At 44.2% G+C, this 24,827-nt stretch overlaps 1 long non-coding RNA gene across 1 annotated transcript in view; it reads left to right on the forward strand.

The window, feature by feature from the left end:
* Positions 1-24,827, forward strand: part of LOC134944891 (uncharacterized) — a 119,429-nt gene that overhangs the window by 4,191 nt on the left and 90,411 nt on the right. The window contains exon 2 of the long non-coding RNA XR_010181978.1: positions 24,041-24,124. This is a non-coding gene — a long non-coding RNA (uncharacterized LOC134944891). The remainder of the gene's footprint in view (positions 1-24,040; positions 24,125-24,827) is intronic.

A 24,827-nucleotide genomic window follows, 5' to 3' on the forward strand; every position in this document is an offset into this window, starting at 1 on the left:
GCTAGGCGGAAAATCATGTGATAGCACGGTCAGCAGTGTTCTTTCCGGGAGTGGACGACTGGGAAGCAGACTTCCTTAGCAGGCATGACCTCCACCCGGGAGAGTGGAAACTTCATAGGGAAGTTTTTCAACATGATTGTGGACCGTTGGCAAAGTCCAAAGGTGGACATGATGGCGTCCCGCCCGAACAAAAAACGGGACAGGTATTCCGCCAGGTCATGAGACCTTCAGGCGATAGCTGTGGATGTTCTGGTAACACCGTGGGTGTACCAGTCTGTGTATGTGTTCCCTCCTCTGTTTCTCATAACCAGGGTATTGAGAATTATAAGACATAGAGGAGTATGAACTATACTAGTGGCTCCGGATGGGCCAAGAGGGACTTGGTACCCGGAACTTCAAGAAATGCTCACAGAGGACTAAGGGCCTGGGGAGCTAAGAAGGGACTTGATTCAGCAAGTACCATGTCTATTCCAAGACTTACCGCGGCTGCGTTTGACGGCATGGCGGTTGAATGCCGGATCCTGAGGGGAAAAGGCATTCCATAAGAGGTCATACCTACCTTGGTCAAAGCCAGGAAGGAGGTGACCGCACAACGTCATCACCACATGTGGTGAAAATATGTTGCGTGGGTGAGGCCAGGAAGGCTCCACGACGAAAATTCAACTAGGTCGATTTCTACACTTCCTGAAAACAGGAGTGTTTTGGACCTCAAATTGGGGTTCATTAACATTTAAATTTCGGCCCTGTAGATTTTCTTCCAGAAAGAATTGACTTCAGTTCCTGAAGTCCAGATTGTAAAGGATGTATTGCATATACAGCTTTTTTGTGCCCCTAGGGGCACCGTGAGATCTCAACATAGTGTTGGGATTTCTTAAAATCATATTGGTTTGAACCGCTCAAATCTGTGGATTTGAAATATCTCACATGGAAAGTGACCATGCTATTGACAAATATCTCACATGGGAAGTGACCATGTTGTTAGCCCTGGCCTCGGCCAGGCGATTGTCAGAATGGGCGGCTTTGTCTTACAAAAGCCCATATTAAAATTTTCCATTTGAACAGGACAGAACTGGGACTCGTCTCCAGTTTCTTCATAAAGGGGTGTCAGCGTTTTCACCTGAAACAACCTCTTGTGGTGCCTGCGGCTACTAGGGACTTGGAGGACTCCAAGTTACTAGACGTGGTCAGGGCCCTAAAAATATATATATATATATATAGTTAGGACGGCTGGAGTCAGAAAGTCTGACTTGCTGTTTATACTGTATACACCCAACAAGCTGGGTGCTCATGCTTCTAAGCAGTCTATTGCACGCTGGATTTGTAGTACAATTCAGCTTGCACATTCTGTGGCAGGCCTGCCACAGACGAAATATGTAGATGCCCATTCCACAAGGAAGGTGGGCTCATCCTGGGCGGCTGCCCGAGGAGTCTCGGCATTACAACTTTGCCGAGCAGTTACGTGGTCAGGGGAGAACACGTTTGTAAAATTTTACAAATTTTGATACTCTGGCTAAGGAGGACCTGGAGTTCTCTCATTCGGTGCTGCAGAGTCATCCGCACTCTCCCGCCCGTTTGGGAGCTTTGGTATAATCCCCATGGTCCTGACGGAGTCCCCAGCATCCACTAGGACGTTAGAGAAAATAAGAATTTACTTACCGATAATTCTATTTCTCGTAGTCCGTAGTGGATGCTGGGCGCCCATCCCAAGTGCGGATTGTCTGCAATGCTTGTACATAGTTATTGTTACAAAAATCGGGTTATTACTATTGTTGTGAGCCATCTTTTCGGAGGCTACTTCGTTTTGTTATCATACTGTTAACTGGGTTCAGATCACAAGTTGTACGGTGTGTTGATTTATGGAATCTTATATAACATATATTTATTATATCATATATTGATATAATGGTTTATGTATTTTATATCTGCAAATATATTATAATAGGCTTACAAATAGGTGGGCTCATAACAAAAGGGGTGATGTTTAGTACTGGTCCAATCACACAATATGTAATGCGTGGACGTTCCTATTTTCATACCTGTGATTGGCTCAGATTAAAGGAGCTATATCTCTACTGTCCAGGAAATATTTCCAGGCAAAGCCTAAATATACTTTACAGAGATATATAATCCTGGCTCATTGAACATATAAGTACTATACTTTGACTACAAGTCAGTTGTCCCAACTTGCAGAGCCTTATATAATATATGCAGATTTCATGTATAACTTTAGTGATTCCGAAAATGAGTTCAAGACTTGGAATACCAGCTCTATTTTGTCTAGTACATTTATTATAGGTGATACAAATTACAAGATAAGATAACACAATGATAATAAATCTTATAATTTATCTAAACTTCCTTAACCATGGTACATACATAAAACACAAACAGTTTTACAAACTTAAACAATTAATACACATACTATACACTTGCAAGAATATGTGAGGGCATAATTCATAGCTACCGTCTTAGGATCCTGACTCCCTCTGGACTTTGTTCCTTCCTCCTCTCCTTCTAACTCTCTATCTATCAGACTGCCCCTTATATCCTATATTCTACCAATTCAAAACTAGTATATGCCCACAGTTTCCAATGGAGTACATAATTATAGGTTTTGACAGATTCCAAAGTGTAATAAAACGTTCTCTGCTAACTCCGTCCCACGGTGGTGAGCATGTAGAGAATTTTGGGATCATAAAGTTTGGTATTCCTTTATCCATCAGAGATCTACCTTTGTATGGATGTGTAAACGATCTATTTCGCCTAGGCCCTAGGGTGTTAGCATAAATGATTGTGACCTGTTTATAGTGCGTTTGATCCTATATTATCATTGCCTCTGGCCAGCAGTATAACTGGACAATAGGCCAGCTGGTTGATGTACTCTCTAAAGGTATGAAGATCTTTGATTGTGAATTCCAATGTACCCTGTTCATACCAGTAACTGTTTGCATATTATGAGACCTGAGCTAGGTGACCTATTGACTTTATCCACCAAGTTATGATTATTTATTTGCTGTGTGTGAATAAAGTATACAGTATACATATATCTACATATCATGTAAACTTTGATTTAATTGTACTTGGTATAGCGCAGATCAGACGTTAATCCTTTGATTAATACAGATATGAATAATGGAATGGAAGGGATGAATTTGTGTAATGCTCAATATATTGTGTATTCTGGCTATATGGCTTACACAGAGAAAACCTGTCTCTTACATAATGACCCATAATCTTGCAGTAAAACACACAGAAATACATGCTACTAAATTCTCAAAACATAAGACTAATACCTTCAAACCTATTTAAGTTATACCTTACAATAATATATATATATACACACACTCTTAACTGGTTAAAATCACATTGGGTAATAAATCATATTATTTAATTTACATAATTTGTTCTAACTTTGGTACCTACTAAATTATATTGTTATGTAATGGTCTATATGGCAACAGTCGCCCCCTTGTGGCCGTGAGAATTGATGATGATGGCCACACATACATTAACATAATAATTGCTTATATCTTGCATCTACCAGTTTTTCTAGCTTACTGCGTTCCTGCCTTATAAGGCGCTTAAGCCACAATATCAGTGAAATTAAAATGATTAGCAAGATTGTTTGACCGATCAGCAAGCCCTTTAAACCAATCTCCAGCCAGGTGTTTGTCATGGTTATTTCAAAATCTCCATCATGCAGTAATTTATTTAGTGTGGCATCTGCCTTCTCAACCATGTTATTAATTTGAACTATGTGTGTGTCTTTCCTATCCAGGAGTTTCTGTAAATCTAAGGTTAAACTATCTATGTGTATGTTGAACACAGGTATATATTCTCCAAGGTTTGAGATTTCTGGTTCACTATCTATATTTATGTCCTCTTCATAAACGGGGATTGGGGTGATAACCGTCTGACCAATGGTGGTATACTCATGTGGGCTAAAGCAGAAATTTGGGTTTGGCACTGGACATGACTTTTCCCCATACAAGAACTCTCCGTGATTTGTGACTATGCAGTACTGTCCATCCATGTTGTATGTAACCTTCACCGCTGGAGTTCTCCATTTTGTTAGCTGCACTGGACAAGCAATGTCTCTGGCTGTATAGCTGGTTGATGTATTTGGCTTTGCACTGTGTTCAGGTCCTCCCATATCCATATCTTTGCTGGGAATGGTGGCAAGTTCATTTATATCTGTGATTAGGGTACTTGGTTTACTTGATTCTAGGCCGCAGATTGGCGTCTCAATTTCGAAAACATTGCAGCGACACAAGTATTGGTTTCCCTTGACTGCACAGCAAGCAGTATGTGGAACTTTCCAGATGTCGTCGACTCGGACCAGTAGTTCTGGTAGGTCCAGCCGCTCTTTGTAAATGTCCTTTTCCAAATATCCAATGGAGTGAACTGTAGACAGTTTGTCAAATAAAGACTTGCTTGGGTCGAACACAGGTAGAGAAATGGTAAAGGAGACATATAGGATATCGCTGACTGCACAAGGTTGCTGCTTGTTGTAACAACGGGGTGAACCTCTATTTGGGTGGGGGGTCACAGTGCCTAAATTCCTAATTGTGGAGATGGGCAGAGGTCTGCAACCATCTCTTGGGGTATTTTCCCCATGCCCAATGTCAGATTGCGAGCAATACCAATTGGTCAGGTCATTATCTCTTAAAATGTCAGGTATTCTACCAGATTGTAGGTGTCTAATTACATGTGTGATTGCGTTGAGGACATAATTACCATATGCAGTGCATATTATTTCTTTCCCCACCTGATTTTGTCTGGCTTCTCTATTGTTCAGTTCAATGATTTCGTTTATCTTGGCTTGGGTCTCTGAAAACAATCTTGCTATATCATGCATGTTATAAACAGTAAATTTTTCTTCACTGGCCAGACCCTCAATGCCCTGCAGGACAGGCTTCAAAACATATTGCCCCTCTTTCTGCTCAAAATTGCCTATGTGTCTGCGGATGACTTCCAAATCCGCCCTATTCCAAATTGACATCCCGGAACCAAACAGTCCAGGGATGGATCCAATGATCCCATCTAAGCTTTGTAATTTCCTGGATCTAAAAATACCTTTTTGGTTAGGGGTTGCCTGTCCTGTGTATGGGTCTTGAGTTCTGCTCTGGTGAGAAGCAACAATATCTACTAGTAATGAAGCATAGAATAAAGAAACATTACTATTTACACAATAACCAAATTCTGCCATATTCCATTTTGATAGATTTAGGACTACTGGTACATGTATATATTGTACATTGTTTATCAAGGAACCAGGAATGGAGGTGGCAGTAAGGCCACTTGTGGGTCCTTCACTTGTTGGTGGGCACTCAGCTGTTTTAGTAGATGGCAGTGATTTAGCCTTTGTTGTGGTACTTGGGGGAGTAGGGTCTCTTTTCTGGGACACATTCAGTGTGATGCTCCCAGGAACATAAGTCCTCTTTACTGTGGGTGGATTCCCATACATGGGAATGGGGATGATAAAACCATATATCCAGGTTCCTGTGTCTGTAGGGTTTGCATGGCTAAGCAATAGTGATCCATTTGGAAAAACATGTATTCTACCCATGTAATGTGGTGAGTTTCCTGCGTTTCCATTATCCCAGGCTTTAATTTCTTTGTCTGCTGGGCCCCACCAGGATACCTGTTTCCCTGTTGTGCCTTGTACTGACACTGGAAGGAGGATGGATTCTCCCTCTTTACAGTGAATCGGATTGGCTTCCACTCTAATTGAAATGTTGACCTCACTGGTACACTGGATCTGGAGGCTCACCACGAAGGACAGGACCAAAGTCGGGATTCTCATTTTTCTGTAAAACCAAAACAAAACAAAATAAAATTATAAGAAAGAAAGAGAGATGCGCTACTCAGTTGACCCTTCTCCTTTGTACAGTTTAATCTGATTGGCATGTACCCATTTGTCCTGCACTTTCTTTGCATTGTTGATTCTTAATTTGTATACTGAGGGACTCAGTCTGTCCACTATTGAAAATGGTCCTCTCCATTTCTTGCCCAGACCATGGTCTGTGGGTCGGAGTTCTAGAAACATGACCCTTTCTCCAACTTCCCAACAATTTTCTCTTACACCTTTGTCAAAATAAGCCTTTGCTTTTCTCTGTGCTTTCCCTAACTGCTGTGCTGCAAACAGATGAACCTCTGTGAGTGCTTTTTGCAGTTTTGTAAGGTACTGATCCATTGATAGTCTATCAATAGTAGGGGTGTGTAGATCTATCCAAAGGTGCTCTGGCAATCTCATTTGCCTGCCTGTCATTAATTCAAAGGGGGTCAATCGGGTCGCTGATGAAGGTGTGGCCCTTATTGCCATTGCCACTAGGGGTAGCAAATTATCCCAGTTCTTACCATTTATGCCAACAAACTTTCTCAACATAGTTTTGATCTGTCTGTTGGCACGTTCCACCTGTCCAGAAGATTCAGGATGAAAAGGGACATGGAAGCTTTGTTTTATTCCCAGCATTTCCAGGCATGTTTGCATCACATTACCTGTGAAATGTGAACCTTGGTCTGATTCAACCGATGTTGGAAGGCCCCACCGTGTGAATATCTGATCAACCAGAATTTTTGCTGTGCTCAGGGCTGTGTTACTTTTAGAGGGAAAAATTTCTACCCATTTTGAAAATAGGTCAGTCACAACCAACACGTATTTGTTATTTTTAGCTGTGGCAGGCAGAGGGCCCATGTAATCAATTTGTAAGGCATTCCAGGGACCTTCCCTTCTCTGGATTCTCAGTGGAGCATTTATCTTTCTAGGTGCTGGGTTAACTTGGGCACATACCACACAGTTGTCACAGTATTGCTGTACATCTTTTACCATATCTGGCCACCAACCTATTGTTTTTAGTCTCTGCTGTGTCTTTTCTACACCCTGGTGTCCACCTGTGGGGAGGTCGTGTACAAGATATATCATTTCATTCCTGTACTCTTTTGGGACTACCCATGTTGTATCTTCCCCATTGTGGATAAGCATTTCCTTGTCCTCTGTTAGTGTTAGATTTGGTGTGTGTTTTGCCAATGTATTTCCCTCTGTTAAGTCCAACTCCTCATTCCTCAACTTTTGTATGATTTCTTTAATTTCAGGGTCCTGCATTTGGATCTCTGAAATGTCTGGTGCATTTATCATCTCTGGCCTTTTTGCCACTGCACATACAAGAGGGCACACTTTTGGCTCTGGGCTTGCTTTCGGTATCTGCCACAGCTCCCCCTCTTGTGCCCCTTGTTTGGCTAAAAGGTCAGACATTTCATTCTGTTCATGGTGTGGTGATGCAGGTGAATGCCCTTTGACTTTACAGACCCAGGGGACATGTGTTAGACTCTGTGCCAGGGAAACTATGTACTGGAGAAGGTCTGCATATTTAAGAGGGCTTCCATCAGATGAGGTATACTGATGAGTTTGCCAAAAGGGCAAAAATTCAGTAAGGGCATTACACACCCATGCTGAGTCCGAGTACAATGCGATTTCATGTTTGTGGTCTTGGAATAATTCAAGGGCATGTGCTACTGCTGCCAGCTCAGCGTACTGTGCAGACTTTACATCACAAGATCGAAAAACAGATTGTGGTGTGGTTTGGGGATGCATTATGTACAGACCAAAACCTGCATGGGGTGACCCATGTACATAAAAACATGAACCATCTGTAAAGATCTGGGTGGTTTGTTCAGGGGCTGTAGCCCTTGCGCTGCCCCTAAATATTGTATTTAGTCAAAATTGATACTGAATAATTCCAAGTCCCTTCCGTGGTCGCCAATGTTGATTTATGGAATCTTATATAACATATATTTATTATATCATATATTGATATAATGGTTTATGTATTTTATATCTGCAAATATATTATAATAGGCTTACAAATAGGTGGGCTCATAACAAAAGGGGTGATGTTTAGTACTGGTCCAATCACACAATATGTAATGCGTGGACGTTCCTATTTTCATACCTGTGATTGGCTCAGATTAAAGGAGCTATATCTCTACTGTCCAGGAAATATTTCCAGGCAAAGCCTAAATATACTTTACAGAGATATATAATCCTGGCTCATTGAACATATAAGTACTATACTTTGACTACAAGTCAGTTGTCCCAACTTGCAGAGCCTTATATAATATATGCAGATTTCATGTATAACTTTAGTGATTCCGAAAATGAGTTCAAGACTTGGAATACCAGCTCTATTTTGTCTAGTACATTTATTATAGGTGATACAAATTACAAGATAAGATAACACAATGATAATAAATCTTATAATTTATCTAAACTTCCTTAACCATGGTACATACATAAAACACAAACAGTTTTACAAACTTAAACAATTAATACACATACTATACACTTGCAAGAATATGTGAGGGCATAATTCATAGCTACCGTCTTAGGATCCTGACTCCCTCTGGACTTTGTTCCTTCCTCCTCTCCTTCTAACTCTCTATCTATCAGACTGCCCCTTATATCCTATATTCTACCAATTCAAAACTAGTATATGCCCACAGTTTCCAATGGAGTACATAATTATAGGTTTTGACAGATTCCAAAGTGTAATAAAACGTTCTCTGCTAACTCCGTCCCACGGTGGTGAGCATGTAGAGAATTTTGGGATCATAAAGTTTGGTATTCCTTTATCCATCAGAGATCTACCTTTGTATGGATGTGTAAACGATCTATTTCGCCTAGGCCCTAGGGTGTTAGCATAAATGATTGTGACCTGTTTATAGTGCGTTTGATCCTATATTATCATTGCCTCTGGCCAGCAGTATAACTGGACAATAGGCCAGCTGGTTGATGTACTCTCTAAAGGTATGAAGATCTTTGATTGTGAATTCCAATGTACCCTGTTCATACCAGTAACTGTTTGCATATTATGAGACCTGAGCTAGGTGACCTATTGACTTTATCCACCAAGTTATGATTATTTATTTGCTGTGTGTGAATAAAGTATACAGTATACATATATCTACATATCATGTAAACTTTGATTTAATTGTACTTGGTATAGCGCAGATCAGACGTTAATCCTTTGATTAATACAGATATGAATAATGGAATGGAAGGGATGAATTTGTGTAATGCTCAATATATTGTGTATTCTGGCTATATGGCTTACACAGAGAAAACCTGTCTCTTACATAATGACCCATAATCTTGCAGTAAAACACACAGAAATACATGCTACTAAATTCTCAAAACATAAGACTAATACCTTCAAACCTATTTAAGTTATACCTTACAATAATATATATATATACACACACTCTTAACTGGTTAAAATCACATTGGGTAATAAATCATATTATTTAATTTACATAATTTGTTCTAACTTTGGTACCTACTAAATTATATTGTTATGTAATGGTCTATATGGCAACAGGTGTGATTGGTGTGGCTGGTATGAGTCTTACCCGGGATTCAAGATCCTTCCTTATTGTGTACGCTCGTCCGGGCACAGTACCTAACTGAGGCTTGGAGGAGGGTCATGGGGGGAGGAGCCAGTACACACCATGTGACCTAAAAAGCTTTTTAGATGTGCCCTGTCTCCTGCGGAGCCCGCTATTCCCCATGGTCCTGACGGAGTCCCCAGCATCCACTACGGACTACGAGAAATAGAATTATCGGTAAGTAAATTCTTATTATTTCAATTCTACACTCATTTTATACTAGTAAGAGCCAAAATATTACTCATGATAGTATAGTCTATGCATAGTTCTTCCTGATGGGTTGCCAAAGGCAGTCTGATTACCCATGGGGCCTTAGGCACCATTGTAGTTTGGGGCCCCCTGCTCTCTTCTGTTCACTCAGAATAATCTGGGCCCCTAAGTGCCAACTTGGCCTCAGGCATGGACCTAGGTTGGATAACAGAATAACCTGGTAAATTTAACGAGTCAGTAACAAATAGGTGAAAATATTAATCAGAAAATAATAATCAGTAAAAATATATATATATTACAGTACAACTAAAGTACTAATAACATATCATATGTAGATTATCTCCTTAGTAGTGCCTCAAGTCCAGAGGCATTAAGCTCTATATGTATAATTCCCATTTCATTTTACATAGCACAACTTTCTCGTGCAGACACAGGTGGAGAGATGGAGAGCTGTAATTATGGTCCATATTTGGTTCATGCATGCTGTGACAATGAAAGAGAGAAGTTTCACAACAGACGTAGAATCACAGGTTGCTTTCCTCTGCTCTATAAATACATTTTAATGAGATGGGAGATAAATACTGTCATTCAGAGTAGGACTAGGGCATGAAGGGCCCACCAGGGGAATGCAGTAGTAGGAGCCCATGTTTAGGGGTGTGTTCACCCTCCAGAGTTGGTGTGGCCAGCCACCGCAGATGCTTGGCTAACCATTAGAGAGTCAGTAGCGGATCTTGCCACGGGCAAGCAGGACTTTTGCCCGGGGCGCCGCCTTCTGGAGGGCGCAGGGCGCCATTCGGAGGGCGCCGCACCAGGGCAAGATCCGCTGCTGCTGTGTGCTGCCCGCTGCCCCCCTGCTGCCGCTGGCCGCTGCCCCCCCCCCCCGCTGCCGCTGGGAAGGGAAACTAGACGGCTACGCGTCTAGTTTCCCTTCGTGGAGAGTACCTTTGCTGTGCGGTGCGCGATGACGTCATCGCGCACCGCACATCATTTCAGTCTGTACAGGGGGCGTAAATGACCACGCCCCCTGTACGAAGCCATGCCCCCTAATGCCGCCCGGGGCGCCAGAAGCCCCGGAACCGACCCTGTAGAGAGTGCATGGTCTGGACCTCTTGATAGATATATATAGTAAATACTGTTAGTACATGAATGATAATGTATCAGATTAATAACAGCAATGCACTGTAGAAAATACACCATAGTCCTGTGAAGTATAATGTAGTATATGGAATGTATAATTCAAGTGCACAAACTGGAATCTGATCCCTACAGTATAACGTGGGCTCCCAGGCGGTTGGGCCCACCGTGGGATTTCCTGTACCCCTGAGGGTCATTCCAACCCTGCTGTCATTGCTTCATTTTCTCTATCTGGATGCATTAGATTGCCTAATGTACTTTATTGCTACTTAGGTATATGCCTAGTGGAAAAAGTGGACGATATTCCTCAGATATGCTAAAAATAGGATTTTAATACCTACCGGTAAATCCTTTTCTCTTAGTCCGTAGAGGATGCTGGGGACTCCAAAAGGACCATGGGGTATAGACGGGATCCGCAGGAGACATGGGCACACTATAAGACTTTGAATGGGTGTGAACTGGCTCCTCCCTCTATGCCTCTCCTCCAGATTCCAGTTATAAAACTGTGCCCAGGGAGACGGACATTTCGAGGAAATAATTTATTGTTTAAACACGGTGAGTGTCATACCAGCTCACACCTTGAACATGCCGCAGACCGTGGCATTCAATAGAACACCAGCCAAAGGCATGAAAAATATACAGCAATATGCTGACCGAAAATGTAACACAACCTGTGTGTAAACACGACCAATAAAAATATACCGCATGCCATGGCATGAATAACGTCAGCAACAGACTGACTGAAAGGAAACACAACATGTGTAACCATAACCAATAACTGCAGATACAGTACGCACTGGGACGGGCGCCCAGCATCCTCTATGGACTAAGAGAAAAGGATTTACCGGTAGGTAATAAAATCCTATTTTCTCATACGTCCTGGAGGATGCTGGGGACTCCAAAAGGACCATGGAGTCTATACCAAAGTTCTAGAATGGGCGGGAGAGTGCGGATGACTCTGCAGCACCGATTGCCCAAACAAGAGGGCCTCAACTGCCAGGGTATCAAACTTGTAGAATATTTGCAAAATTGTTTGAACCCGACGAAGCCGCTGCTCTGCAAGGCTATACACCCGAGACCCCCCGGTTAGCCGCCCAGGATGAGCCCCCCTTCTTGGTAGAATGGGCCTTCACCGATTTTGCAATCCAGCCGTAAAACGAGCAAGCTTAATCGTAATTCAGATCCAGCGTGCAATAGTCTGCTTGGAAACAGGAACCCCAATCTTGTTGGGAGCATATAGGATAACAGACCTTCCGTTTTCCTGATCTGAGCCAATCTGGCAACCCAAATTTTCAAAATTCCGACCACATCGAGATACTCCGATGTCGCCCAGGCTTCAGTAGCCACCGGCACCACAATAGGTTGGTTCAAGTGAAACCGATGAAACCACTTTTGACAGAAACTGCTGCCGAGTTCTCAACTCCGCTCTATCTTCATGGAAGATTAAACAGGGCTCTTGTGAGACCAAACCGCCAACACAGACACCCGCCTGCGGATGCCAAGGTCAACCGCATGACCACTTTCCAATTGAGGAATTTCAACTTAACCATACTGAAAAGTTCAACCAAAGAAATTGCAGGAACTGCAACACCACGTAAAGATCCCATGGTGTCACAGAGGCACAAAGGGAGGATGGATGTGTTAGACTCCTTTTACGAAAGTATTAAACTCTGGAAAGGAGGCCAATTGTTTCTTGGAAGAAACCCGATAAGGCTGAAATCCGAACCGTAATCTAGCCCAACCAAAGATCGCCTCCGCACGATCTTGTAAGAAAAGAAGGGAGAAACGATCCAACTGGAATTCTTCCGTAGGAACCTTCTTGGATTCACACCAAGACAGAAAATTTCCCCCCCAAATATTGTGGTAATGATATTACGTTACTTCTTTTCTGACTGAAGAAAGTAGGGAAGACCTCACTGGAAATACCCTTCCGAGCTGGGATCCGACGTTCAATCTCCAAGTCGTCAATGGAAATTGCGGTAAGCTTTGGAACACCCACGGCCCCTGCCATAACAGATCCTCTCGCAGAGGAAAAAGGTCAAAGCTCCCCTATGAGTAAAATGCTGAAGATCCGGATACCAGCCCTCCTTGACTAGTCTGGAACAAGGAGGATCATCTGAACTCTTGTTCCTCTTATAATCTTTAACATTTTTGGAAAGAGTGGAAGTGGAGGGAACACATAGACCGACCGAAACACCCACGGTGTCACTAGGGTGTCCACAGCTATTGCTTGAGGGGACCCCCGACCCGTAACAAAATTTCTGAAGTTTCTTGTCGAGGCGAGACGCCATCTTGTCTATTTGCGAAATTCTCCAAAGACTTATCACTTCTTTGAAAAACCACTTGATGAAGACTCAACCTTCCTGAATGGAGAACGTGTCCGCCGAAGAAGTCTGCTTCCCAGTTGTCCACTCTTGGAACGAACATTGCTGATATAGCGCGTAAATTTTTTTGTCGCCTATCGGAAAATCTTTCTGGCTTCTGCCCTTTCGGTTTTTGTCTGTAGAAAACCGTTATAAACGACCCTTAACTCTAGACCGTTAATGGGGCGACAAGCATCCTAACATGACACTTGTCCTCAGTGAGAATTACGCCGCTACCACAGGATCAACATATTGGTCTTGAAACCATGATTATCCCCGGTGGAAACCGGACCACTTGTCCAACAGGTCCCGCTAAACACTCAGGCCTGGAACCTGCCCACTGAATGGCCTCGTAGGCCCCAACCATCTTTTTCAGCAACTGACTGTATCGACGGATTGTCACCGTTACAGGTCTGCCAGACCCTGAATTCTCAGAGCTTCCCCTTTTTTTTTTTTTTTGAAAGCAAATAAACTCTTCTCAGATCTGCCTCTAATAATATTGCCCAAGCCGATCACCGCGTCGTTGGGACCAACAGAGATGCTGGCAAGTCCTGTTGTTGAAGAACTGTCAAGGAGAAAAACAACGTTTCGCACCATTTGGCTTCTTGATCTCTCCCTAATTCGGAGAGCGATCCAGTACAGAATAAATATGACTCCTTACTATCGAAGGAAACCCATCCCACCGGCATCACCCTGGTGAAATGGTAACAACAAACCTGAATCGCAAACCTCAGTAAAGCCTAAAGCGGAAGAAACCTTAATTAGACCTCCTTACTCCACGTTCAGAGTGGAGAACCCTGCCATGAGAGATTTCCTCATGAAGATTAAGTAGGAAAAAATTGGGATTTGTCTGACCGAGTCGTCCGGCCTCAGGAGCATGAAAAAGCTTGAACCTCAGCTTCTTCTTTTCTTTTTTTTTTTCTTTTTTTTATGACCGGAACAAGAGGACAATGACCTGATCCAGCCACAACTCTTGTACTGCGTCACATACTATCACCCTGTCATGAGGAGGATCGGTAAGGTAGATTTGAAAAATCAGTGAGTGGAACGTCTGGAACTCCCGTATGTCCCCCTAGGGACTCTATCCTTAACTCACTGGTCCATGTCCTTTCCAGAACTGACTGAAGAGTTATAGACGAGGTCCCACCTGTGTGGGCCCCCGCAAGATAGACCCAACGTCCCACGGTGGACGTGGCAGAAAACAACGGATGATTTCTGGTCCAAAGAAAGGGGAATCCTTATTTATTCGGTCGAAATGACTGCATCCTACAACAATGCGTCACTAACCGTTGTGAGGGAACATAGGGCAAGGAATGTAAACTTACCCGTGGCACCTGCCTAGAGCATATGAACAAGGCCATCACCAACCAGGCTTCCCTTCATGGGGAAGAGACTCCACTTCTTTTCGGATTCAGCATTTGCATCTCTTTGGTGAATCCACAATGCCCTCCTAGCCGAGACCACCATGGAAGTGGTCCGCGCACCCAAGAGTCCCATCCCTTGTAGTCGCACGGTAGTATGTTGCAATGTCCTTGACATGACCCAACTCAAGGGGTAACACATCTCTCCTCAGGGTAATTATATCGGATGACCAAGTAACCGACCATTTCTGAATACAATTTCTCCCCCCTGCGCATGCAATGCAAGTATAATTAAAGCATATAATTAAAAAATCACTTAGCTTCCTGTAAACGATCCTTTGTGACAGGGCCCCATGCAGAACAGGGGTTGACTCTCATTTTATTCTATCCATGGCGGGAAAAGAATAAACTCTCGGACTCCTCGTGATGATTTGAAACCATCTTGTCACGGCTGACCTAGAGCTATTCAACAGAGCGACCAGCACATGAGAAGGAAAAGTTTACTTCAGCATTCATTATAAATTTTTTGTATAAAAATACACATTTAAATACACATATACACACGTATATCTATAAATACATATCTCATATACATATATATATTTTTGTCAGGAACAGCAGGGTCCCTAGTGACATTAATGCGTTTTTAATGCGTATGAACATGTACTGAATGCCGATGTTGTGGATCTAATCAGGAAACATTATGGTCGACATAAGACATAGTATTCGTGTCGACAACAGGGAGTAGTAACTGGGCAAAATAAAATTTTTGTGACCCCGAGGGGTCTGAGGGAAATATATACATAATTTTAATATTACGCCCCCACAAATATTACCACGTCTGTGCTCGAGCTACAGCTCAATGTAACCGTACCATACATATACATAAATATATATATATATATATATATATATATATATACATATACAGGTATAGCTTTTTTACATTATCATGTTAACTTATACCCAGTCATATTAGTTGGTGCCGACAGGGTCACCCACATACGTCTGTGTCTCCCATATAGTGTTTTCTTTGGAAAAGCTTACAACTACTGACATGCTGACACTTAATCTCATGAATCAAGTACCATCAGGAGTCGGCAGTGCCGACAGAGGGATTCCCATAGCTGTTTGTGGCAGAGCACTCACACATGCCGACACACGTGTACTAAACACCCAACGACATTACACTTACTATAATGGGTAGATCCCAGTATCTGACAGGGAAAACACAGAAACCGTTTACCAACCCATTTACCACACACTCATTATATATATAGTGCTTCATTTTAGTACCTGTATTGCACTAAACAACTGTGCCCCCCCTCGTTTTACACTGTGAGCTGTTCAACAGTGTTTTGGCGGGGCGAGCGCCTCTGTGAGGAGAAAATGGCGCTGGATAGAATTGTGAGGGCTAAGCCACGCCCCCTTATCGGCGTGCTTCAGTCCCGCTAGTTTTTCACATTTTTATACAGGCGGGGGTCTGTATACAGTGCCTATGCACTGTATACCTCTTTGCCAGGATATATATATGAGGTATAATTGCTGCCCAGGGCGCCTCCCCGCGCCCTGCACCTGTGTAGTGCCGCTTGTGTGTGGGAGCAATGGCGCGCAGCACGACTGCTGCGCGGCGCCTCAGAGACACTGAAGTCTTCTGCCGTCACTGAAGTCTTCTGTTCTTCTAATACTTACCCGGCTTCTTTCTTCTGGCTCTGTGAGGGGGTGACGGCGCGGCTCCGGGAACGAGCAGCTAGGCGAACCAAGTGATCAGACCCTCTGGAGCTAATGGTGTCCAGTAGCCTAAGAAGCAGAGCCTTGAAACTCACAGAAGTAGGTCTGCTTCTCTCCCCTCAGTCCCACGATGCAGGGAGCCTGTTGCCAGCAGTGCTCCCTGAAAACAATAAACCTAAAAAAGTATTTTCTCAGAGAAACTCAGGAGAGCTCCCCTGGTGTGTGTCCAGTCTCTCTGGGCACAGAGTCTAACTGGAGTCTGGAGGAGGGGCATAGAGGGAGGAGCCAGTTCACACCCATTCAAAGTCTTATAGTGTGCCCATGGCTCCTGCGGATCCCGTCTATACCCCATGGTCCTTTTGGAGTCCCCAGCATCCTCTAGGACGTATGAGAAATCTGCCTTAAATCTAATATTATGTGTATATTAGTTTGTATAATTTACTCTGACAAATGCTGTATAACTATATGTGAAAATTGCATATGTCGTCAGAACTACCTGACACTGATCACCTGCTTCTGACTTTCTCAGTGTCCTTCAATGTGTGAGAATGATCCCTTTTTTATTACAAAGCACTGCAGGACTGACATTGCCTCACACAGAGCTTGTGCTGTATATCAGACATGCCCAAGATCAGTCCTCAGACCAACGTACTGTACTTGCCTGGTTTTTCTCAAAGAAGTACCTCATAATCCCCCATTCCCAACCCCCAGGCTGTTTCTCCGCAGAGGGCCTCACTCAGTGGAGTTGTGTTATAGAATTTGTGATACTGATTAATCATCATTTTTTAATCCTTTATAACAGTGACTGTCTTTGAGATTTAAAAAAACACATTGAATAATGTACTTACAAAGTAGTAGCTTTATTGATGGATAAGAATCAATGATAACAGAAGAGTTAGTACTAAATACTTTACAAATGGGTTCTTAATTCAAATTGAAAGTGCCTATCAATCAGGAGTGCCTATATTAGACAGTGAAGTGGAAGGAATTGCAGTGGTGTATTATCTGCCATGGGTGTACCATGAACATTATACATGGGTAAAGGGGGCCAGGTGCCAGCCCATTGACTTTTGGGCCCAGCTTGTACCAATCGGTATGGTCCATTGTCATCTGTTTTGTTTGGTAGGAGGGAGTGTACATACAGGACTTGCAGTCCGATCCTTTTCCTGCCATTTGTCTTACACAGCACGAGCAGTCCCTGCTCCTAAATACTTGATGCAGAGGCTCCCAGACACAGAGAATGGGATTCAGTTCTGCGTTCACCTAGTCACCGAATTGCATGATTCCAGCTTATCGGTGACTGGGAGTTGTTGCATCAGATGCAAAGACTTCACGTCTCCTACTGTATCTGCTGCTTATGCTGCGTAACGTAACAGGTATGATTAATGATGTTTTGGTGGATAGTGATCGGGTGGTGATGAGAGTAGATAAAGTGAAGTGATGAATAACAACAGGGTTGGGGGGATGGTGAGGGTCTTCTGAATTATTCTTATTAATATTTCTCTGACGTCCTAGTGTATGCTGGGTACTCCGTAAGGACCATGGGGTATAGACGGGCTCCGCAGGAGACTGGGCACTCTTAAAAGAAAGATTAGGTACTATATCTGGTGTGCACTGGCTCCTCCCTCTATGCCCCTCCTCCAGACCTCAGTTAGTATCTGTGCCCGGCCAGAGCTGGATGCACCCTAGGGGCTCTCCTGAGCTTCCTAGAAAAGAAAGTATTTGTTAGGTTTTTTATTTTCAGTGAGATCTGCTGGCAACAGACTCACTGCTACGTGGGACTGAGGGGAGAGAAGCGAACCTACCTGCTTGCAGCTAGCTTGGGCTTCTAAGGCTACTGGACACCATTAGCTCCAGAGGGATCGAACACAGGCCCAGTCCTCGGTCGTCCGGTCCCGGAGCCGCGCCGCCGTCCCCCTTGCAGAGCCAGAAGAACGAAGATAAGTTGAAAATCGGCAGCTGAAGACTCCGGTCTTCATTAAGGTAGCGCACAGCACTGCAGCTGTGCGCCATTGCTCCCTTAGCACACCACACACTCCGGTCACTGATGGGTGCAGGGCGCTGGGGGGGGGGGGCGCCCTGGGCAGCAATTAGATTACCTTACTTGGCGAAAAGCACATAATACAGTCTGATAAACTGTATATGTGCATTAACCCCCGCCATTAAAGTACATAAAAGGACAGAAGCCCGCCGCTGAGGGGGCCAGGCCTTCTTCCTCAGCACACCGACGCCATTTTCTCTTCACAGCTCAGCTGGAAGGAAGCTCCCCAGGCTCTCCCCTGCAGTATCCTGGTACACAAAGGGTAAAAAAGAGAGGGGGGGCACATAAATTTAGGCGCAAAACTGTGTATATAAGCTGCTATAGGGGAAAAATCACTCAGTATAGTGTACATCCCTGTATTATATAGCGCTGTGGTGTGTGCTGGCATACTCTCTCTCTGTCTCTCCAAAGGGCCTTGTGGGGGAACTGTCTTCAAATAGAGCATCCCCTGTGTGTGTGGTGTGTCGGTACGCGTGTGTCGACATGTCTGAGGTAAAAGGCTCCTATAAGGAGGTGATAGAGCGGATATGTGTGTGGGAGGGTGTCTCCGTCGACAACGCCGACACCTGTTTGGATATGTGTAAGTGCTGAGGTAAAATTATTGCACAAAAGGTTAGGGAACAGAAAGTAAATCTACCCTGGTCTGTCCCTATGTCACAGAGTCCTTCAGAGTCTCTCTATGTTCACTATCCAAAATAACAAAGTATCGACACGGAGTTTAACTCCACTGTCGACTACGATAATGCAAAGTTACAGCCAAGAGGGCTAAAAGATATTCAATATATGATTATTGGAATAAAAGATGATTTGCATATCACTGATGACTCATCTGTCCCTGACACGAGAGTACACATGTTAAGGGGAAGAATGCTGAGGTAAATTTCCCTCCTCTCATGAGGAAAAAGAGCGGGAATCTCCAGACAAGAGACGGCAGCTTCCCACAAGAGAATTCTCAGGCTGTATCCTTTCCCCACTAGGGCCAGGATGTGTTGAGAATCTTCCCCTTGGGTGTCCTGTTTGCACTAGCTATTCTCAGGGATCCTGCAGATAGTGTGCACATTCTAGTATACTACCCAGACCGGCGATTGTGTCGGCATGGGTTTATAGCGCTGTGGCAGCGTGGACAGGTACCTTATCAGCAGAGATTGAGACCCTAGTATGCATATAAATATTTTAAGATGCTGTCTTAAGTGATAGATATATAATTATAAAGCATGCCCAAAGGGACATGAGTATACTGGGTCCTAGAGACAAAAGCTATGTCGATTTCTGCTTGACGTGTTCTGTAGAATATACATTGGACAGATGATGCCGACTTAAGAGGCATATGGAAGGCTGAGGATTGTGTGGAGAAAGGTTCTCGGGCCTGGTCTCCACAGCTATAGCTGGTAATTCTGATATTTTGCCTTATATTCCTGCACAGCCTAGGAAAGCACGACATTATTAAATGCAGCTTTTCGAATAAAGAAACAAGAAAGTCTGAGGTGCGTCCTTTCTTGTCAGAGCTGGGGGGCAGAGGAAAGAAGCTGTACAACACAGCTAGTCCCCAGGAACAGAAGTCCTCCCCGGCCTCTACAAAAATCCACCGCATGTCGCTGGGGCTCCACAGGCGGAGCTAGGCCCGGTGGGGACACGCCTTCGTAAGTTCAGCCACAAGTGGGTTCACTCCCTGTTAGATCCCTGGACAATAGAAATTGTATCGCAGGGATAAAGGCTGGACTGTGAGAAGATGCCCCCTCAGCGAGGGCCCGGCGGGCTTCCCCCCAAGAGAAGGAGCCAGTGTTAACTGCAATTCGTAAATTGTATCTTCAACAGGTTGTGGTCAAGGGTCCCCTCCTTCAACAAGAGGGTGTTATTATTCGACCATGTTATAATCCCGAAACCAGACGGTTCGGTTAGACCCATATTGTATTAAAATCCCTGAACATATACCTGAGAAGGTTCAGGTTCAAGATGGAATCGCTAAGAGCGGTCATTGCAAGCCTGAAATGAATCGGGACATAAGGGATGCATACCTTCGTGTCCCCATTTATCCACCTCATCAGGCGTACCTCAGAATTGCGGTACGGGATTGTCATTACCAATTTCACCAAGGTAATGGCGGATATGATGGTGCTCCTGCGAAAGCAAGGTGTCACTATTATCACATACTTGGATGATCTCCTCATAAAAGCGAGATCAAGAGAGCAGTTGCTGGACAGCGTATCACCTTCTCTGGAAGTGAAACGGCAACACGACTGGATTCTATATATTCCGAAGTCGCAGTTGGTTCCTACAGCTCATCTGCCTCGCCTAGGCATGATCCTAGACACAGACCAGAAGAGGGTTTATCTCCCGATAGAGAGAGCTCAGGAGCTCATGACACTGGTCAGGAATCCATTGAAAACCAAAACAGGTGTCAGTGCATCACTGCACTCGAGTCCTGGGAAGGATGATGGCATCATACGAGGCCATCCCCTTCGGCTGGTTCCATGCAAGGACAATGGAACTTACTGGACAAGTGGTCCGGATCACATCTTCAGATGCATCGGTTAATCACCCTATCCCCCAGGGCCAGGGTGTCTCTCCTGTGGTGGCTGCGGAGTGCTCACCTTCTCGAGGGCCGCAGATTCGGCATTCAGGACTGGGTCCTGGTGACCATGGATGCAAGCCTCCGAGGGTGGGGGGCAGTTACACAGGGAAGTAAATTCCAAGGTTTGTGGTCAAGCCAACAGACTTGCCTTCACATCAATATCCTGGAACTAAGGGCCATATACAACGCCCTAAGTCAAGCGGAGTTCCTGCTTCGCGACCAACCGGTTCTGATCCAGTCAGACCGCAGGGGCTCATGTAAACTGCCAGGGCGGCACAAGGAGCAGGGTGGCGAGGGTAGAAGCCACCAGAATTCTTCGCTGTGCGGAGAATCAAGTAAGCGCACTGTCAGCAGTGTTCATTCCGGGAGTGGACACGACCTCCACCCGGGAAAGTGGTGACTTCATCAGGAAGTCTTCACGCAGTTTTGCAAATTGATGGAAACTGCCTCAGGTGGACTACATGGCGTCCCACCTCAATAAAAAGATAAAAAAGGTTTTACGCTGGGTCAAGGGACTCTCAGGCGATAGTTGTGGTCGCACTAGTAACACCGTGGGTGTTCCAGTCGGTCTATATATTCCCTCCTCTTCCTCTCAGACCCAAGGGCTAAGAATTGTAATAAACGGAGGAGTGTGAACAATATTCTTTGCTCCGGATTGGCCAAGAAAGACTCGGTACCCGGAACTGCAAGAAATGCTCTCAGAGGACCCATGGCCTCTGCCTCTCAGTCAGGACATGTTGCAACAGGGACCCTGTCTGATCCAAGACTTACCGCGGCTGCGTTGGACGGCATGGCGGTTGAACGCCGGATCCTAGCGGAAAAGGGCATTCTGGATGCAGTTATTCCTACGCTGATAAAGGCTAGGAAAGACGTGACAGCAAGACTTTTTCACTGTATATGGGGAAAATAGGTTGCTTGGTGTGTGGCCGGGAAGGCCCTACAGAGGAATTCCAGGGGGATCGATTCCTGCACTTCCTACAGTCAGGAGTGGCTATGGGCCTAAAATTAGGATCCATAAAGGCCAAGATTTCGGCCCTATCCCTTTTTCTCTCAAAAAGAACTGGCTTCACTGCCTGAAGTTCGGACGTTGTTACAGGGGTGCTGCATATTCAGCCCCTTTTGTACCTCCAGTGGCACCTTGGGATCTTAACGTGTGTTGGATTCCTAAAATCTCACTGGTTTGAGCCACTTAAGACCGTGGAGCTAAAATATCTCACGTGAAAAGTGGTCATGCTTTTGGCCTTAGCTTGGACTAGGCGTGTGTCAGAGTTGGCGGCTTTGTCATGTAAAAGCCCATATCTGATCTTCCATATGGAAAGGGCAGAATGGAGGACTCGTCCCCAATTTCTCCCTAAGGTGGTATCATCGTTTCATTTGAACCAACCTATTGTGGTGCCTGCGGCTACTAGGGACTTGGAGGATTCCAAGTTGCTGGACGTAGTCCGGGCCCTGAAACTTTATGTTTCCAGGACGGCTAGAGTCAGAAAAACTGACTCGCTATTTATCCTGCATGCACCCAACAAGCTGGGTGCTCCTGCTTCAAAGCAGACTATTGCTCGCTGGATCTGTAGCACGATTCAGCTTGCACATGCTGCGGCTGGACTGCCGCATCCTAAATTAGTAAAAGCCCATTCCACGAGGAAGGTGGGCTCTTCTTGGGCGGCTGCCCGAGGGGTCTCGGCTTTACAACTTTGCCGAGCTGCTACTTGGTCGGGTTCAAACACTTTTGCAAAATTCTACAAGTTTGATACCCTGGCTGAGGAGGACCTTGAGTTTGCTCATTCGGTGCTGCAGAGTCATCCGCACTCTCCCGCCCGTTTGGGAGCTTTGGTATAATCCCCATGGTCCTTACGGAGTACCCAGCATCCACTAGGACGTCAGAGAAAATAAGAATTTACTCACCGGTAATTCTATTTCTCGTAGTCCGTAGTGGATGCTGGGAGCCCGTCCCAAGTGCGGACTCTCTGCAATACATGTATATAGTTATTGCTTAACTAAAGGGTTATTGTATGAGCCATCTGTTGAGAGAGGCTCAGTTATTGTTCATACTGTTAACTGGGTATAGTTATCACGAGTTGTACGGTGTGATTGGTGTGGCTGCTATGAGTCTTACCCTGGATTCCAAATCCTTTCCTAGTAATGTCAGCTCTTCCGGGCACAGTTTCCCTAACTGAGGTCTGGAGGAGGGGCATAGAGGGAGGAGCCAGTGCACACCAGATATAGTACCTAATCTTTCTTTTAAGAGTGCCCAGTCTCCTGCGGAGCCCGTCTATACCCCATGGTCCTTACGGAGTACCCAGCATCCACTACGGACTACGAGAAATAGAATTACCGGTGAGTAAATTCTTATTTTTATAATAGTAATAGTAATAATAGCAATAATGACAGTTACATATACAGGTTGAGTATCCCTTATCCAAAATGCTTGGGACCAGAGGTATTTTGGATATGGGATTTTTCCGTATTTTGGAATAATTGCATACCATAATGAGATATCATGGTGATGGGACCCAAGTCTAAGCACAGAATACATTTATGTTTCATATACACCTCATACACACAGCCTGTAGGTAATTTTAGCCAATATTTTTAATAACTTTGTGCATTAAACAAAGTGTGTCTACATTCACACAATTCATTTATGTTTCATATACACCTTATACACACAGCCTGAAGGTCATTTAATACAATATTTTTAATAACTTTGTGTCTTAAACAAAGTTTGTGTACATTGAGCCATCAGAAAACAAAGGTTTCACTATCTCAGTCTCACTCAAAAAAGTCCGTATTTCGGAATATTCCGTATTTCGGATATTTGGATATGGGATACTCAACCTGTATACAGCATAATCCATTGCGCATTACAATTGTGAACCAAACAGTAATAAAATAAGACTGTGTAATAATAGACAAAGAGACAGCTCTAATGCGCATGCGTAAATCACAGGGAAGATGGCTACCACTCCATTTTTCCAGTGATTTCTGTTGTTCTTCAGCATCAGCCGAAGCGGGACTCTGGAGCGGTAAGTATGATTGTGGGTGCGTGGTTTGCAGTTTAGGCCCCCCTGGCCTCAGGGGCCTCTGTGTGACGTATACCTTGCGCCCATTATTATGGATACGCCATTGCTTGTTACTTAAACTACCAGGAGGTGAATTATACCTAACCTATATTGTTACACAACAGGGTCCCATCATTCTGGAATGCAGCCCCAAAAAAAGACAGATATTAAGACATCAGCAACCACCACAGCAGATTATCAAGGAGCAGGTAGGAGAGAGCAGCACAATTTGCCAGTTACCCTGATTGTGGATGGACAGTCCTGATTTAACTTTTGTCCTGCAAGTACTTTTGTCCCAAAATGGATACAGTTGGAAGATATGTCCTACTAATACCCCTTTCACACCGCAGCTATAACCCGGTAAATTGCCGTTTTTTAAGCCTTCCAAAACGGTTCTAGCTGCGGTGTGAAAGGGCCACATTGAATTTACTGGTTACAGAATACCGGTATTTTAAAACGGTTAAAAAGCAGCGTCCTACACGGTTCAGACCCGTTTCATTGTGCAATGTGAAAGGCTCAGAAACGGTATTTCCAAACCACAGAAGGTGATAGGCTGTCTCCATGCGTGATGTCACCAGGCAGAAGTAGGAAATAAACTGGAGGAAACACATGAGAGTGAAGAAGCTTTTTATTATACAGAATACAGTTTAAAATGGCAAATTGGAGTGATGAGGAGGTTAGAGAGCTGCTTAGGATCAGAGGGGATGAAGAAATATGTAGACAAATCACTGGGACAGTGAAGGATGCAGTAATCTACAAAAACATGGTAAAGATGCTTGAAGCTGCTGGTTTCTATCGTACGACTAGCCAAATTATTAATAATTAATTAATAATTATTAATAATGTGTGGGCCAGAAAAGTCCATTTAAAATGACAACCACTGTTTTCTATGGGAGAAACGAGTTCAGTGTG

The sequence above is a fragment of the Pseudophryne corroboree genome, chromosome 7, assembly GCF_028390025.1.
Source record: "Pseudophryne corroboree isolate aPseCor3 chromosome 7, aPseCor3.hap2, whole genome shotgun sequence".
In the NCBI taxonomy this organism is placed as follows: domain Eukaryota; kingdom Metazoa; phylum Chordata; class Amphibia; order Anura; family Myobatrachidae; genus Pseudophryne; species Pseudophryne corroboree.